The sequence below is a fragment of the Cupressus sempervirens genome, chromosome 8, assembly GCF_028749045.1.
Source record: "Cupressus sempervirens isolate cs-2001-9-10 chromosome 8, ASM2874904v1, whole genome shotgun sequence".
Lineage (NCBI taxonomy): Eukaryota > Viridiplantae > Streptophyta > Pinopsida > Cupressales > Cupressaceae > Cupressus > Cupressus sempervirens.
Genome location: NC_143125.1, coordinates 60,579,773 through 60,597,995, shown reverse-complemented (window position 1 = coordinate 60,597,995; position 18,223 = coordinate 60,579,773).

Genomic DNA, 18,223 nt, shown 5'->3' with positions numbered 1-18,223 from the left:
ACTAAGAAATTCTTTGAACATGATAGATGATGTGCCTTTGTATATTGTGTGCCAATCCCCCATTCCCCTAACTATTATGCAATTGCTCAAAAAATTTCTATAAATCAACATGCACAAAATGGAGAAGGAGAGGAAGAAAAGAGTCATGAGGATGTGGGATGTAATATGATAAAAAAATTTAATGATGGTGACGAATCTAATTTTGAAGATTTTGAAAATGATGTTGTAAATCAGAGAAACGTATATCAGTTGCACCATTAGAAAGTGTTTTCAAATGATGAAGATTAAGATGAAGATAGGATATCCAATATAGTGTCAAGTGTGGATCACATAAATTTTAGAAAGTCATCAGTTGAAGATATTGATAGGATTACCATAGAAATGATAACTCAAGTGCATAGTACTTACAATCTAAGAAACATAACTATTAACAATGATGTTGGTAAGTCATTTGGTATTTTCATTAAAGACATTAATCATAAAATAAATGTTGAAAATAAAAAGGACAATCTAGTGATACCCAAGACCAAGTATAGTAAGAACAAAAAGTGGGAACCCAAAAAGAAAGTACAATTTCAAAGAGTTGAAGAAATCAAGTTAAATATGCTAGAAAAGAAAACTAATTCTAAATTTACCAAACAAGTGGTAGAGCCTACTATTCAAGAACTAATAGCTATAGGTAATTTTTTAAAACCTACTATCTATGATCTTGTTGACATGATTGCAATGTTGTCTTAAATTACTATCAAAGTTCCTTTGTCTATGATGTTTAGAATAGGGGAACACAAGAATAAGGCTCTCTCTTGGTTGGGTGGGATAGGAAATAGTAATTTTGTTGAACAAGAACCAACAGTCATACAAAAAACACCATTCATAGTAAAAGAAATAGATTCATGTCCCAAATACCCTAGATTTATTTGGATAATTCATCTATAGCTTATATAGAAGACATTTATTATTTCTTTCCTAGTATGGTCATAAATGATATAAGTTTAAAAAATTACATGATTGATTAAGGAGCATCAAACACTATTATGTCTTTCAAATTTATGGAAGCCCTTGGTTTGGAAGTAGATTCCAAACAAGGTAGGTGTAGAGGGATGCAACAAAAGTTCTTGTCATAGGTATAATTATTGCCTTACCTTTTAGGCTAGATGCCTACCCTAATGTTGAGTTGACTATGACTATCCTAGTAGTTGATATTCCTCCACATTATGCAATGTTTCTCTCTAGAAAATGGAGTTTTTCAATGGGAGGTAGCCTATAGTTTGACTTGTCTTATGCTACTTTTCACATAGAAGAAAAAGATATCAAAGTTGATAGTGAACCAAGGGTCACTCATATGTTTGAAGATAATTTTGATAAAGATGCTATATGTTTTTTAGATACTGAGGTTAATGCTTTCAGAGCCAAACTTGTCATTCAAGAAACTGAAAAACCACGGCCACTAATTACACAAGAGGTGACAAGTTGTTTGGACTCGCAAAACTTATGGACTGTGTATTTTGATGGAGAAAATTATAAAGAGGGATTAGGAGCTAGAGTAGTTTTTATATCTCTAGATAAAAACACTTTTAAGTATCCACTTAACTTAAATTTTACATGTACTAATAACATTGCAAAAAATGAGGCACTTTTATTTGGATTAAAAGTGGCATCAAGTCATGGAATTAAAAGAACTCCAAGTTATTGGTGATTCTAATTTGGTTGTGTCTTAGGTTAAGTAGACACATGCCTCCAAGAATAAAAGGCTAAAATAATATAGGAATATTTTTTGGGACCAAAAGGAAGCATTTGATGTCTTTGGCATTGTTTGGATGGATAGAAGTAATAACAAGATGGCTGACCTAACCTATTGGCTAATGTAGCAATCAAGCCAAATGAAATATCATTTGTTGGTGTATCTAAAATAGAAATGTAGAATAGGCCATCTATTCTCGACAATGTAGAAAGTTGGAAATTATTTGAAGATGAAAAAGACATCTTGAATTTCCTTCTAAATGAGGATAAGTATCATGGCCAAGTGTTGGATAGTAGTTCTTTGGTTGAAATAGTAGATGGAAAGGAAACCATTTTTGGCTAGGAAACCCTACAGTTAAAGACAAACAAGGTACCTAAAGGACTAGTGGTTTTAGAAAGTGTTTTAGAAAACTAGAATAGGGTGCATTCAGAAGTTAGATATTAGAAACCACAAGAACTTGAAGAGATAAATATTGGCACTATTGAATCTCCTAAAAAGGTATACATTGGTAAGACTTTATCCCCTATAATTAGGAAATCTTTGATATATATCTATTGAGAAAATTTAGGCATGTTTTTACATGGTCATATGATGACCTTAAGGCTTATAGGAAGGATTTGTTTCAGCATGTAATACACCTCAAAGAAAAATGTCAATCCATTTAGACAAAAATAGAGGCATGTAAACTCTACTTTAGCCCCTAAAATATAGGAAGAACTTATGAAACATAGGGATGGAGGAATCATAAAACCAATTAGACACTCTTCATGGGTGTCAAACCTAGTACTAGTTGGGAAAAAGAATAGGGATATTAGGTTATGTGTTGATTTTAGGAATTTGAATGTTACATCTTTGAAAGATAATTGTAGATTACCCAATATGAAAGCTATACTACAACAAGTAACTATTTTAGAATTGATATCAATGATGGATGGTTTCTTAGGGTATAACTAGGTCCTTGTGCATGAGAAAGAACAATTTAAAATAACTTTCACTACTCCTTGGGGAACCTATGTGTATGTGAGGATGCCTTTTGATCTAATAAATGTAGGAGCAACGTTTCAAAGGGCCATGGATGTGGCATTTAAGGAATATATTGATAAATTCATGGTTGTATATCAAGATGACCTCACAAAATACTCAAAAAGGATGAAGACCATTGTAGGCATTTGGAAAAGATTTTCATCAAAGCCTTAGAGTATGGGATTTCTTCAAACCCAAGGAAATGCACTTTTGGAGTGGCAGGAAAGAAATTTCTTGGCCATAGAGTATCTAAAGAAGGAATCAAGATTGACCCTTGGAGAGTAGCAACAATTGATAAAGTCCCTAAGCTCAAGAATGTCAAAGGAATTTAGTCTTCTTTGGACAAGTAAATTTCTTGAGAAGATTTGTCAATAATTTTGCTAAGATAAGTAGACCAATCTCCAAGATGCTCAAGAAAGGAGAAACCATCAGTTGGGAAGGTGGGCCTACTATATATTTTTAGGAAATCAAAAATACTATTAAAAATACACCAGTCCTTAGGACACAAGATTATGAAAAGCCCATGCATATTTTTTCTTTTGCATCTTTCCACATTGTCATGGCAGTTTTACTTCAGAAGAATGAAGAAGGTTATGAGCAACCAAATGCATTTTTTAGTAAATATTTTTAGCTTACTAAGCTTAAGTATGAAATTAATGAAAATCAAACTTGTGCTTGAGTCAAAGCTATGAAATATTTTAGATGTTATTTGGTTGCTGCTACTATTATTGCATTTGTACAAAGTGCAGAAGTCAAGGATATTTTCTCTCAATGGGAGGTATCTAGAAAATGGTTCAAATGGATAAACAAGATTCAAGAATTTAATATTGACATCTAGATCATTAAGTTATTGAGAGGCCAAGGGTTAGCAAGATTGATGGCTCAATCAAATTTAGATGCTAACCAAATAAATCGTGTATGTGAAAACCTTAAATCAAACACCTATATATGGATCATTGTGATTGGTATATAAATGTGATATATTGCTTGTAGCACATGGAAGCCCCGTCCCACCAAATAGAAAATGAAAGGAAAACTATTAAATTACATGCCATTAGATATGTTATTGCTAATGGAAGTCTATGGTGGAGGAATTTTGAAGGGATACTCTTGAAATGCATTGATCGCAAAGAATGTGAAAAGGTATTAAATGACATGAATTTAGGGGTATGTGGTGGTCATTATATGGAAAAAAATATTACACACAAGATAATGAGAGTAGGTCTTTGGTGGCCTAGCTTATTCAAAGATGTACAAATTTTGGTCAGAAAGTGTGACATCTACCAAAAATTTGTAGGAAAACTAAAATTCTTAGTGAAAACTCCTTTGAAATTAGTGGAAGTACAAGCACCTTTTTAGAAATGGGGCATGGATTTCATAGGTGAGATTTTGACCAAATCTAGTGGTAGTTACTCATGGGTACTGGTTACAATAGACTACTTTACAAAATTGGTAGAGGCTATTCCTACCAAGAATGCTACTACTAAAGTGGTGAATAATTTTTTATTGACCAACATCATAAAAAGGTTTGGGTGTCCTTAGAAAATTGTGACTAATAATGTCATGTGTTTCAGATCAAAAGAATTTGTCAAGTTTTGTGAAAAATATGGTATTATAAGATCAACATCATCCCCATATCATCCATAGGAAAATGGACAAGTTGAATCTACAAATAAGATTTTTTTGAAAGTCATAAAAAATAAATTTGGAAGCTAATTAAAGAAAAGGGGGATTCTAAGTTGTACTTGGTAGTCTGGGCTAACAGAGTGACAGTGAAAAAGGAAATAGGTGTTTCACCTTTTGACCTAGCATATGGAATCTAAGAAAGGATGCCTCAAAATAATTTGATAATATTATATAACTACATTCAAATGTACGATGGTGATGTTATTAATAACATGTAGGAGATAATGGATGAGTTGGTAGGACTGACAAAAACTAGAAAGGAAGCCTCTGCTAGGAATGTAAAACTACACTTGCAGGCTAAGCTCTTATATGAAAGGAAGGAAATGACAGGGAAATTTGAACCTAAAGATCTAGTTCTAATGTGGAAAGAAATAATTGACGATAAGGATAAACATGGTAAATTCAACCCTATCTGGTTCATTCCTTATCTAGTTGATTCTAAATGGGGTGAAGATTCTTATATTCTAAAAAAATTATCTAGTGATATTCTTGAGTCTCCAGTTCATGGACAGTTCTTTACAAGGTATTTTTTTTAAGATACTTAATTTTCCATGAATATTACTCTAGGACCTTTTGTATATTATGTAAATTCTTATGCATATGTGTGGCCTTCTATATATATTTGTTGTTTAAGTTGTGTGTATGTTGTTCTCTCAAAAGTTATCAGTTTGTCAAGTATGTGGTTTGCTTCTTCCAGGGATTTTGAGTTCTCACATGATATTTTCATATTCATTATCCCCAGATAGAGCCACTATTGGCCTAGCTTTGTACATGTTAAAATTTTGCAAATTTATAGTAAAAAATCCAGTTGAAGTTAGGGATATTCTATTTTTAATTCATTATTTCCTAGAAAAATCCCTAAATTTTGTCTCATCGATGTTATTTATGCCCTAGGTAAAAATAAAATTGGTTGGCATTATTCATATTTTCAAATATGTGTAGGAAGGTTTAAATAAAGCCCTAAAACCTTTAAAAATCATTTTATTATATAGTTTTGCATAGTCTTTTTGAATATTTTCATGAAAATCTATTTCACCCTAACACATGAATCCTTTTTAACCTAATGTTTTCTTTTGGTTAGCCTACCTATTGTTTTCTTTCTATGTTCTTAACTCAAGGAGATTTATATTCATGATTGTCAAATCTTGGCAAATCAATAATCATCACTTTCTCTCTTTTTGAAGCTGCACGAAGATTATCTAATTCAAGAAGGCGGTGAATTAATCTTGTTACAACTCACAATTCAATTCATTTTGATTACCAAGCAATTAAGATTTCAAAAGCATGGAAAAAAACTAGAACTCAAATTGTGTTTTCTTAAGTAGTGAACTGTTGTAGATGAATTTTTCATTGAAGTAAGAAAATGTTTATTGGTAGGTACATATATCTTCTGAGAGATTGTTTTCTAAAATTGTGTGGAGAAATTCCTCCCAAATGATGTTTTTCTAGAAAAGTAGACTATCACTATAGGAATGTACATAATGATTTTCTAGAACAGCTACCTTAATCACTAAAGAATCAGGTAAATGAAAAGAATTAGTTCTGAAAAACCCTAGGTTTTAGATTAGTGATAGTTTTTATGATAAATAAAATTGTGTAAGAGATGTATTGGAATCTACTAGAGGTTTGGAGTTGTTTAGAAAATGGTTCTTTGAGAGAAACCATGACACTCCTCTAAGAAATTTTTAGCAATTCGACATTGACAAATTAACTATTCCTAGTGTTTTCTTTAATGATGACCTCCTGACAATGATAGCATAAAGATATGACCTAGTGTCAAGAATAGTCAAGAATCATGTTGGAGATAATCTCTTTAAGGTTACACCAGAGGTGATCAAGGAAGTTCTTAGGTTAAACTCCTATCCATGCATTTTTTAGCAAATTGATCTAGAGGATTTACAGGCTAGGTATGACGCCCAAAGGTTATACTTAAGGAACATGCTACTATAAGAACACTTTGTAAATATAGGTCATTTACCATTTGTGATAGTAAATACCCCAAAGCCCCCGCTAAGAAAATACTTTAACCCTAGGGCACAAGCATTGTACTTTTCCCTTTGCAAACATTTTGGGATGGATGAGAAAGATCACATCCAAGGGTCTATAGTTTTTATCATTGCTCAAATATTTTAGTATGGTATAAGCTCAATTTTTGACTTTGCCACATATTTAGTAGAGGAAATCCACAATGGATTGATAGGTATAAGGAAAGCCAAAGTAGAGAAACCCTTATGTTGGTATTCCATGTTGATGTACATATGTTTGTACAAGGGTGTTTCTATTTTCTCCAAGGAGATGAAATTAGAGTTAGAAAAGGATGGATAAAAATTACCTATTTAGTTGTGGAGTGTAGATATGACTTCGAAAGTCACTAATGTTGTCTTTGTGAGATTTGATAGATATGTTTCTTCCAAATTGATGATTTTATTAGCTGGAAATAATCCTACAACACTTCAATCATTTATAGAATTGATTAGACCCAAGGATCATGCTAAAGGGTTGAAGGTAAGCCACAATTAGAGTGATATCATCCCATACTCAGTCTCTACTATGTTCAAAGTGTATTTTTTCGAAGGGAAAACCCATGTTTTTCCCTATCAAGTGCCACTAAAAGTTGGGATTGAAGAATTCCTATTGTACGTGGGAGGACTAGAAGAGAAGGAGCTCCTTGATAGATCCAGAGGTATAATTTTTCCTTTTTTGACTATTGTTCACAAGTTTGTTATTACAAAGTGGGGATGGAAGCAATTCGGAAATTTTTTTGATAAGTATCAAATGGCCCAATCCCATGCACATTTCAGTGACCCTAAGGGATTTTATGAAATGTTTATGGAGAGGAAAGAGCCTAAATCCTATGAACATTTTTGTTCACCTTCCTAAAGATATGATTAGAAATGAATTTTCACTACAAGAGCAAGAGATTAGGAAAGAAAAATGGAAAGTATATAGTAGAATTCTTGTGTTTAATAATGATTTAGAGCCTAATTATAATCCCTTACCTGATGTAAAATATTGGGGAAATAAGATTAATATCCTTATGAGTAATTTTGATGGGATCATGCAAACCTTGAATGAAAAGAAAGATATTTTGGCTCAAGCCTATCCAAGCTAGGCTACTGAGATAGAGACAAGACTAACTAATAGAGCCATCATAATCCTAGGGTAGTATACTTTATAGAGAAGGTCTAGATATGTGGTTGCAAAGACTATACAACCTGTACCTCTCTATAAGAGACAATTGTGTGAAGGTCCACCTGTTGCCCCTACTACAAAGAAGCAAACACAAGAATAGGGTTCCTCATCTAGAGTTGAAGAGTATTTCCCTTCACAAACCCCTATCCACATAGATGATGAAGACACCTTGAAGGAGAAATTGAGACAGATAGGAGGTGAAAAGGACATTTTCATAACTATAATAGAGATAGAAGAAGGAGCACCTGCAGAGTCTCCCATGACATCATTAGCCCACACTATAAAGGATTTCAAAGGAAGAGAGATTGATCCTATGGTGAAGCAAGCATACAATAATTTCTTAGATGATGAAAGTTTTGTTAAGTGAAGAGAATCCATAAAATTATTGTGGAGCAACAATATAGATAATTTTGAGGCAAGGTGTAAGTATATCAAGATAGAGAAACCTAATAGGCAGTGTATGATTCTTCTTTTGTGGAGCCATTGTAAAATCCATATCCATATCTGAGTGAGGTGATGCTAAGGGTGTACTCAACTCAATACGGCACTACTAGGGTCAGACAAAGTTTTTGGAATATTCTCAAGCAATTGAACAAACATAGGTTCTTTTCTCTTACATCTTTGATGAGTTTGAACTAAAGGTAATTATTTAAAGATGACTTGAGGTCACTTTCCTTGATCTACTTGATATATTATTGTAACTAGCATGAGGGAAAGGGTACTAGGTGATAGGATAACCCTAAGAAATGTTGGTAGCAAACTACGATAGTAAAAGCACTCGTCCAAAAGAGATGTGATTGGATAGAATTTTGCAATAGGCATAAACCAAAACTACCATAGAGATGCCCACAACTTTGGGTGAATACCCTAACACATATGTACTAGGAGGATGATTTACCCAAATTATAAATAATGAAAATTGATTTTTTATGAAAGTGGATGGACAAGAAATTACTAAGACTCTCCAAGCATAATATCAAAGAATCCAAAGTATATCTTTCTCAACAAGGACGGTCTCTAACTCACTGACCCCAAGAAAGGTCACTTTTGAAATCAAAGATTACTAATTCAAGGGGTCAAAGAACAATAGCCCAATGTGAAAGCAAGTTTTTAACAATGGGGTAAGTAGCCTAGTCTAAACCGGATCAACCTAGAGAGACTTGGAAATAACAGCATAGCAAAGTAGTTTGATCATAAAGTCTTTATTCAAGAACTCACATTTTATTTGTTTTAAATATTCAACTGGGTCTGATAAATTTTGAATCATAAACTAGGCATGCAAGATAGCAACCAAGGATTCCAGGAAAACATCTTCAAACAATAAGCAAGGGGCAAATAAGTCTTGCACATAAACAAGAATAGTGTTGTCATATCAGTCTAATCCCTAAAACCACCACTATGTATGTTCTCAAAATGTTTTCCAATCATGCACATAGTCCTAGAAAAGAAAATTTGTAAGCACTATGGCTCTTAGTAATGTTCAACTCTAGAGCTTTTTCAATCTAGAGTGGGAAAAATTCAATCCCATTATAGTAGGGTTTTGACGTATTGTAAAAATTTAATCAATCAAAGATACTAAGGAGATCGAACAACCCAGCAAAAAACTACACTCAAGAGGATTTACCCCACAAGGACATTTATATAGTGTTTGCTACTACCATGTCAAAAATGGCTATTACTCCTTGAGGTTCCATCCACATGGTTGACCCAATAAAGGGAATGTCCACTATAGTTAACTCTCTCTAATCAAGGAAGACTCACAAAGTTGTACCGCATGGAGACTTGGTTTGGATTCAAGGGTTCCAAGTTTTTGATGTGCCCATAAGGGAATAGAGCATACTCCTCTAGCCTCTTCACCTTACCCAAACATAGAAAAAAAGATTCTTTGACACACTAATTTGAAATCACCTCACTATACTTTTGAAAAATCCAACAACAAAAACTGCCAATCTCAAAAGAGAAACTACTAATGGATGTTGAGGACAAATCCAAGTGGAATAGTGAGATAATAATGAATATCCTTCCCTACCTGCAAGGGGATATATCATCAAGAAGAGCTTCACATGTAAGGCAAGAGAATGAAGCACATTCCCTCAAGAACTCCACAAATAGTATTCATAGGACCTAATTACTATATGAAATACATATGCATGAAAGTAAATCTAGATCCAATTTTAGAGCACCAAATGAAGTGTGAATCTATGAAAGCATATAAAAGCACTCAAGCCAAACCCATGAGAGGGTTCATTTTACTTCCAAATCCAAATTTTATAGAGATCCAAAAAAAATTTGGTAATCCTTGCAACATGTCTTTTCTCTATTGTACCTTTTGTTTATGCTTGGATGCTCACTCACAATGAACAAAGCAACAAGCAAAACTAGAAAACACAACATATGTGATATTTATCCAACTTATGCAAAAATAGGATTAGATTTAAAAATATAATTTTTGAGGGTGATAATAACCATAAAATAATCCAAATTAAAGCTCACATCATGCATTGATCCATATGAAAATTAAATGCAAGCTATTCATTAAATGCCATTTTTTGAATATTGGTTTTTGACCTAGTCAATAAGATTGGACCTATATGATATGAATTACAAACCAAAACCCTGAATGCAAAAAAGGGACCCGTATCAAAAATTAGAGAGCTTTCCAAAAATGTTATAATTTTACTAGATCTTTTCATTTGTGCCCTAGAGAGCCATTTTGTCAAAACAGACCAATTTTTGCCAATCAAATTATTGAGCCCTAATATGATCTCTAAAATAAAAATAAAAAGAACCAACTCTATTTAGAATATAGATATCTTTCCAAAAATGCATACTTTTCCAAAAAATCATTAAATTGTGCCCTGAAACAATTTTTCATGGAAAATCAAGAAAAATTTATAAAAAATAGAAAATAATTTGAAAAAAAGTGAAAATTGGACCGAAGCTTTTCTAATATGTCACCACCCTACAAAAAAAAATCAAACTAAAACACTAAACAATTTGAGAGATATGATCAAATATTTCGGATCTAGAGTTTTTTGTCTCCAAACAAATTTGCACAAGGGGTTAACTCCAAAAATATCTAAAACCAGCAAGTAAAGGTGGGTTGCCCCATGATCGGTGCCAAAAAATGTGTGCTAAAATGTTGACAAACTTCTATGAGTCATTATATCCAAGATTGTTCAAGAATCAAATCTCAAATGGTGACTCATAGCTCTCTATTCATGGAGTGCAAGCATTTGTAATGGGCCCTCAGTTTGACCTAGTTTGTGCCCATGAAAGTACACTATAAAATGAGAGATTCAAAGATCAAAATATACATACAAATGAATATGCAAGCTAATCTAAATGATAACAATGTAAAGTAATGCAAAAAAGGAAATCTAGTCTATGAAAGGAAATAACAATGCAATATTAATCTATGATGGAATCCATGGATGCAAGAGAGAATAAGATAAGAAGAAAGAAGTTGCAATGAAGCTCCAATGTCCAAACCTTAAAGCTCAAACTCCTCCAAAATTTCTCTCTAAACTTATAGCATAATAGTACTATAGCAACGAGCTATTTTCTCTATATCTCTCTCTATTGCTCTATAATTCTCTATATGAAAATGAGAAGGATAGGCATCCTTATCAAGGAAAATGTAGAGGTGGGAGGCTTCTCACAACCAATATGGGATAATAGAGTTTGATCCATGTGAGAAAAAATTCTACCAATAAGAAAAGAGGAGTGATTGAGAAGAAAGTGGAAAGAGGAAAAAGAGGAAACCCACTTAGAGATATGCACATTTAACTGTAGAGGAAAAAAGAATTTATTTATTTTTATTTAATTTATTTCCTTTTTCAAGTGGGTTTAATTTTTATTTATTTATTTTCTTTTTTTATGTGGGATTTTATTTAATTAAAAGAGAGCAAGTTCTTTTAATTAAATAGGAAATATTTAATTAAATTAAAAGACAGGTTTTCTCTTAATTAATTAAATGTGGATTAATTATTTAATTAAAAGAGAGGATTTCTTTTAATTAAATAAGAATTAGGATAAAATTATCAAACCTTACGAAATATTGAAATAATTGAAAATAGACCAACCTCACCCCATATTGAGGATAAATATTTGGATGCATACCAAAGGGATGAGAAAGGTAAGCATTATGCATATCAAGAAGAGAAATCCCAATATGATGATCGAATTAGTGAGCCTTCTAGTGCTCATGTGAATGCAACATTCATTGGTAACTGGTTTAGATAGGAAAGACTATGTACATTGTTCATGAAACCTTTAGGTTATGTGAGTGGTAGACTCAAAGTACTTGAGCATGAGAGAAAAGCCCTTCTAGAAGAACAAGCTAAGAAGGAAGAACAATTTAGATGCCTAGAGGAAGAAAGGAAAGTAATAATTGAGATGGAAATGAAATCTCATCAAGAATTACAAGACCTTCTCACGGCTTCTCAACTTGACAATAAATTCAGCAATGTGCACATTGGTTGTGGAAACAACTCTCCTCCATCTACCCCTCCTAAGACTCCATGAAGCGGAAGACACTCAAGAACATCTTCCTAATCTCCTATCCCTAGAGGAAGGAGAGCTTCAAGGCATGATTGTTGTAGGAGACCAACATCTCCTAGAATTTCAAGACAACCTTCACAAAAACCTCATTATGTTTCATGATATTGAGGTGGTAGCTCAAATTTTCACTATAATTCTTATGATTTCATGGCTATGTAACTAGACGCACATTTTCAGCAATGTATGGAAGCATATATGGACCAAAATAAAGATGCATGCTTTCAATATTTAATTAACAAGGGTACTAAGGCCCCTTACAAATTTGATGTAGACAAAATGATTCAAAAGCATGCTCCCTCTATGAAATAAGAAATTGACCAATTGAAGAAACAACTGAAGAAAATATTAGCACCCAAGAGTTCTTTTTCACTTGATTTATCTTGTCCTAATCCTTTTGATAAGAGTGTTGAAATGAAATATTTTCCTAGAAAAATTGAGATACCATAATATAACAAATATGATGGAAATGGGAATCTGAATGATCATGTACGTCAATTCTATACTATGAGTTGTCAGTTTCATCATGAGGACTCATATATTATGAGATTATTTCCAAGGAGTCTTAAGGGTCAAGAAATGGAATGGTTTACTAATATAACTCCTTCTATTAAGATGTTCCCTGGGTTAATTCAAAGATTTTTTCAATACTTTGCATACAAACTTTCATGATCTGTCTCACTATTAGACTTATGTCACACAAAGCAAAATCAAGGAGAATCCTTTGTTACTTTCTTGCAAAGATGGAAACGATAGTGCTCTCATTATTCTAGGACTATTCCTAAGAAATAAAATATTGTTATCCTCATTAGTAACATGGTTCTCGGAAGGTGGTTTTTGAGGCCTTTGATACCATGGTTGAAGCTAAATTTAGAATTGAGGATGTTTCGAGAGAGCAAGGTATTTTAACAAAAAATGGAAACATCAACAACAATGGTTAGAATAACAACAATAACAAGGATAAAGGAAAGAATACATATTGGAATAAGAAAAAACAAGTGGTTAATGATGGAGTTGTGGATTCCTCTAAGCCTAAAGATCAAGTTGTTCTCCATTTGGCTAGTGCTAACCAAGAAAGTAACAAGCCAAGATATCAAGAAAGGCCTAAAGGAGAGAAATGTAACTTTACACAATTGGATGAGTCAGATGAAGAGATATTCATGAAGCTCCTTGCTCATGATCTTGTGTGCCCTTATGATGCTACAAATTTTTGCATACCTAAAGTTAAGACATGGTGGTTGGATGAGAAGGCCTATTGTGAGCTTCACAATGGCATTGGACACAATATTAAAAATTGTGGGAGATTTAAGCATATTGTTCAAGATCTTGTTGAGAATGGAGAACTTGAAATAGATGGATTAGATACCAATGCTGATCACACAACATTCAAAGAGCCTTTGCAAAAGTATGAGAATGGGGAAGCTTCCCAACCTAAGAATGGCAAGGCTGCAATCAATTACACTTATGCAAATGCATAAAATGTTGTCAATATGGTTGAGATTGCAGAAGAAAGTGTCAACATGATGGAAGATAAAGATCCTAGTGGTTATGATTTAAATTTGAACTCTCCTATCCTTGGTGAAAAACTTGTTTTGGTTCTAAGGGGTGCTCACTCTAAAGAGTAATCTCAAGGTCCCCTTTTTATTAGAGGATCCAATTCAAACTAGTCAAGTAAACCTAAGCAAGTGTCTTCCCAAAGTCTCAATGTTGTTCTGCAAATTCAAGGTCCTTTTGTCATTAAAGGACCTAGTTCAAACAAACTAAGTAAGCCAAAACAAGTGCAATCCAAGTATGTTTCTTTAAAACTAGTAGTAAATCCTAGGTCAAATTATAATCTTGTCGATCAATTACAAAGAACTCCCACTCAAATTTTTATCTTTGAGCTTTTAGAATTGTCTCTAAGACACAAAAAGTACTTGAGGATGCTTTACACATGGAAAATGTCTATAAAAAATTAGATGTCGATCAATTACACAACATGGTTAATCATATTTCTAGCCCTCATTACCTTTCCTTTTTAGAGAAAGATGATAAATCTTTGAGTCATCCACACAATCTTTCCCTTCATATTGAGTTCATGATCCATAGGACCCATGTTAGCCGTGTGTTGATAGATAGAGGTGATGGGCTTAATATTAGATGGACGTGTTGGGTTTAATATTTTTTCTTTGAGTCTTATAAAGACATTAGGTTATTCTAAAAAATTTATTGATACTAGAAGGACAATTATTACCAAAGCCTATGATGAGGCAGAGAGAAGTTAAAAGGGGTTGGTCATCCTTCCTGTTAGGGATGGTCCTATTAAAAAAGATATTTTATTTCAAATAGTTGATGTTGGACCCCTTGTGTACAATATTTTACTTGGTAGACCATGGATTCATGATATTCAAGAAGTCCCATCTACCTATCATCAGTGTGTTAAGTTCTCTTACAATAGAATATAGATTCGTATACCTAGGGATAATAGTTTGTCTATTAACTTGATTTGAGAAAGTAATCATTACCCCCTCAATAGAGAAGCAAATTATTTTGATGCAAAGTTAAATATAAAGAAAAGTTCAAATCCATAGACCTTGGCATGGGGGGATATCAACTTAACTCCCTTGTAGCATTACCAGTTTCACCTTAGGTCTTATGATAAACCTTTAGAGGAGATGAAACCTTCCTCTTCAGCTATGACATTATTAGACACACTTGTCTAGTCATCAATGCCTATTCAAGATGAGAAAGAAGATGTGCCTATTAGAGATTGGATTTATAGAGAAGAGAAGTATATGCACAATGAGAACTTCACTCCCTCTCCTAAAGCTTATGGAAGGGTATACTTTTGTCAAGAAGATGGGCTATCCTAGACATGGCCCTCTTAGTAATAGATTGGATGTTAGAGCCAAACCCCTTGATCATGGTCTTTTTGAACATAAGTCTAAGAAGTCGATTGGTCTAGAATATGTAAATCACAATAATGTTTCTCCTATTCTCAATAAGTCAGATAGTGTAGAAGAAAAAGAGTACATACCTAATTTGGAAAATCAAAAAGATATGTGTGAAGATTGGGTCCCTTCTACTAATCTCCTTTGGGGAGATTCAGATAGTCTAGTATCTCATGAGACAGTTGCCAATATAGAACAAGACAATGTGACCCTTGATAATATTGAGGCTTCCATGTCTAGACATCATAAGCCTTCATGGTGTAAGCATCCTAGTCGAGATTCAAAAGAATTTTGTAATGAATATGAATGGAACTCCCTCTCGGAGTCTTCTACAGTTGATATGGACATTGACATTGTTCATACATATAGATCTCAAACTAAGTTAGTCAAAAATTCATGTGTAGGATCAGATGATTTGAACTCACATGTTACCTTAGTGGATGATTCATTGCTTGTTAGAATGAGTCTTGATTAGTGTATTTTAGGAAGTTACTTAATAGACTCTAACTCTTCAATCACCAAAGATATAATTCATATTCATAACCTTGAACTAGTCATTTATTTACTTCTTGTTCATCCTGATTTGATTGATTGGTTCCAATGCAATCACGAACCTAAGCTTTTAATGTTTCAAAATGATTATGAGATAGCCTACTATTTGAATTCCATTGAACCTGTAGTCTCTTCCACTAGTGAACCGACTACCAACATGATAGAGTCAAACATCAAGTACCTTGGTTTTAAAATAAAGAGAAAATCAAATAAAAAGAATAGGAGTTCTGATGGTGAAAACCACTACTGGGAGTGTCAGAACCAAAAAAAAAGTAAAAAGAAAGGATGTATCTAAGGGTAAAAACCTCTTTGAGGTGCTTGGGATGAGGTACTTGATTATCTTTGTATTTATTTTCAAGATAGATCTTTAGTGCTTATTGAACCAACACAAGCAATCAATTTGGCTATGGATCAAGCTCCACAAATGGTACATTTGGCTCAGTCTTTGTCATCACAAGAAAAAGAGTCCTACACTAAGTTCTTATGAGAAAAGAAGATCAATATTTCATGGACTTATTCAAATATGCTAAGGTTGGACACTAGTTTTATTATGCATCACTTATCCATAGCTCCAGGTGTTAAACTAGTTAAGCAAAAATTGAGAAAGATGCATCTTCACATAGTTCTCCTAGTAAAGGTAGAATTAGAGAAACTCCTTGGTGCAAAATTAATAAGAGTTATTGACTATGCTGAATGGATACCAAACATTGTGCCAATTTCAAAACATGATAAAACTATTCAATTTTGCACAAATTTTAGAGATGTTAATAGAGCATGCCCAAAGGATGATTTTCCAATTCCTAATATAGACATGATAGTGGATATGACTATGAGTTATGTGATTTATTCCTTAATGGGTAGTTTTTCTAGATTTAATTAGATTAAGATAGCTCCTAAAGATCAAGAAAAGATTGTATTCACTTTTTCATGGGGTACCTATTGTTAGAACATTATGCCTTTTGGTTTAAAAAACATAGGAGCCACCTTTCAACAAGCTATGACAACTATTTTTCATGATATGATGCATAAAAACATGGAAGATTATGTAGATGACACCTTGGCCAAGTCCACGAAAAGAGATACACACTTAAATGATTTAGAAGTCATTCTAGATCACATGGAACAATTTCAACTAAGGTTAAATCCTTAAAAGTTTGCATTTGGAGTCACCTCTGGAAAATTATTCGGATTCATTATTTCAGCAAAGGAATAGAGGTGGACACTTAAAAAGTTCAAGTAATCATGGATATGACATGTCCTAAAAACATTAGTAAAATGAGGAGTCCTCAAGGGCATGTTAAATCTATAAGGAGGTTTATTTCATAGTTGGTAGATAGAGCTCAACCTTTCAACAAGAACTTACATAAATGAGTCAAATGTGTATGGAATGAAGAGTGTCAAAAGAGCATAGATCAAATCAAGAAATACTTGACAAATCCTCCTATTTTAATGCCTCCTATCCCAGAGAAACCACTTATTCTATACATTTCAGCAATAGAGTCTTCCTTGGGGACATTATTAGCTCAACCAGATGAACATGGGAAAGAAAGAGAAATATACTACATTAGTCGTACACTTGTTTCATATGAGGTTAATTACACCAATATTCAGAAATCTTGCCTCATAGTTGTGTTTGCTTCCCAAAAGTTGTGACATTATATGCTTGCGCACATTATACACCTCATAGAAAAAGTTGATCCACTTAAGTATTTACTAGGTAAGGCTTCCCTCACAGGTAGAGTTGTTAAATAGATGATGATCCTTTCAGAGTTTGACATAGAGTACATTGAGTGTAAACAATCAAAGGGTAAGCCATAGTAGATCAATTGGCTGATTTACCACTACAAGATAATGCACCTATTCAAGTTGATTTCCCGGATGGGCACCTCATGTATATGACTGAAAGAACATGGAAGATGTTCTCTAATGGGTCCTTTATGCAAAATTGTTCCAAAGCTGGTGTGTTTTTTGTTTCTCCTCATGGTACACAATTCCTAAATCTTACAAATTATTATTTCCATGTACAAATAACATGCCTAAGTATGAAGCTTTAACAAATGGACTTAAGATACCTATAGAATGGAGAATTATAGAGTTACACATCTATCAAGATTCATAGCTAATAATCAACCAAGTCAATGACAATTATTTAACAAAAAATGAGAAATTGGTGCCTTAAAAACAAATGGTTGATTCCTAGAGATGCTACTTCACATTTGTCTCATTTCAAAAAATCCCTAGAGTAGAAAACAAAGCATTTGATGCTATCACTACACTTGCTTCACTTCTTCAATTAGAGAAACATGAATCAAGATTTTAATTCTTGGTGGAAGAGCTAAATCACCCTATCTATGATTCCCAAGAAAGTCATGTTATGTGTACCCTTGTTGGTCATGAGTCACCCTATTATGATGCCATTTATTCATACCTTTTTGATGTCATTATACCTGACACCTTAATCAATCTGAATGTAGAAACATTATTTGAAATGCCTCTTGTCATTACCTTATCCCTAAAGATTTGTATAGAAGAGGTCTAG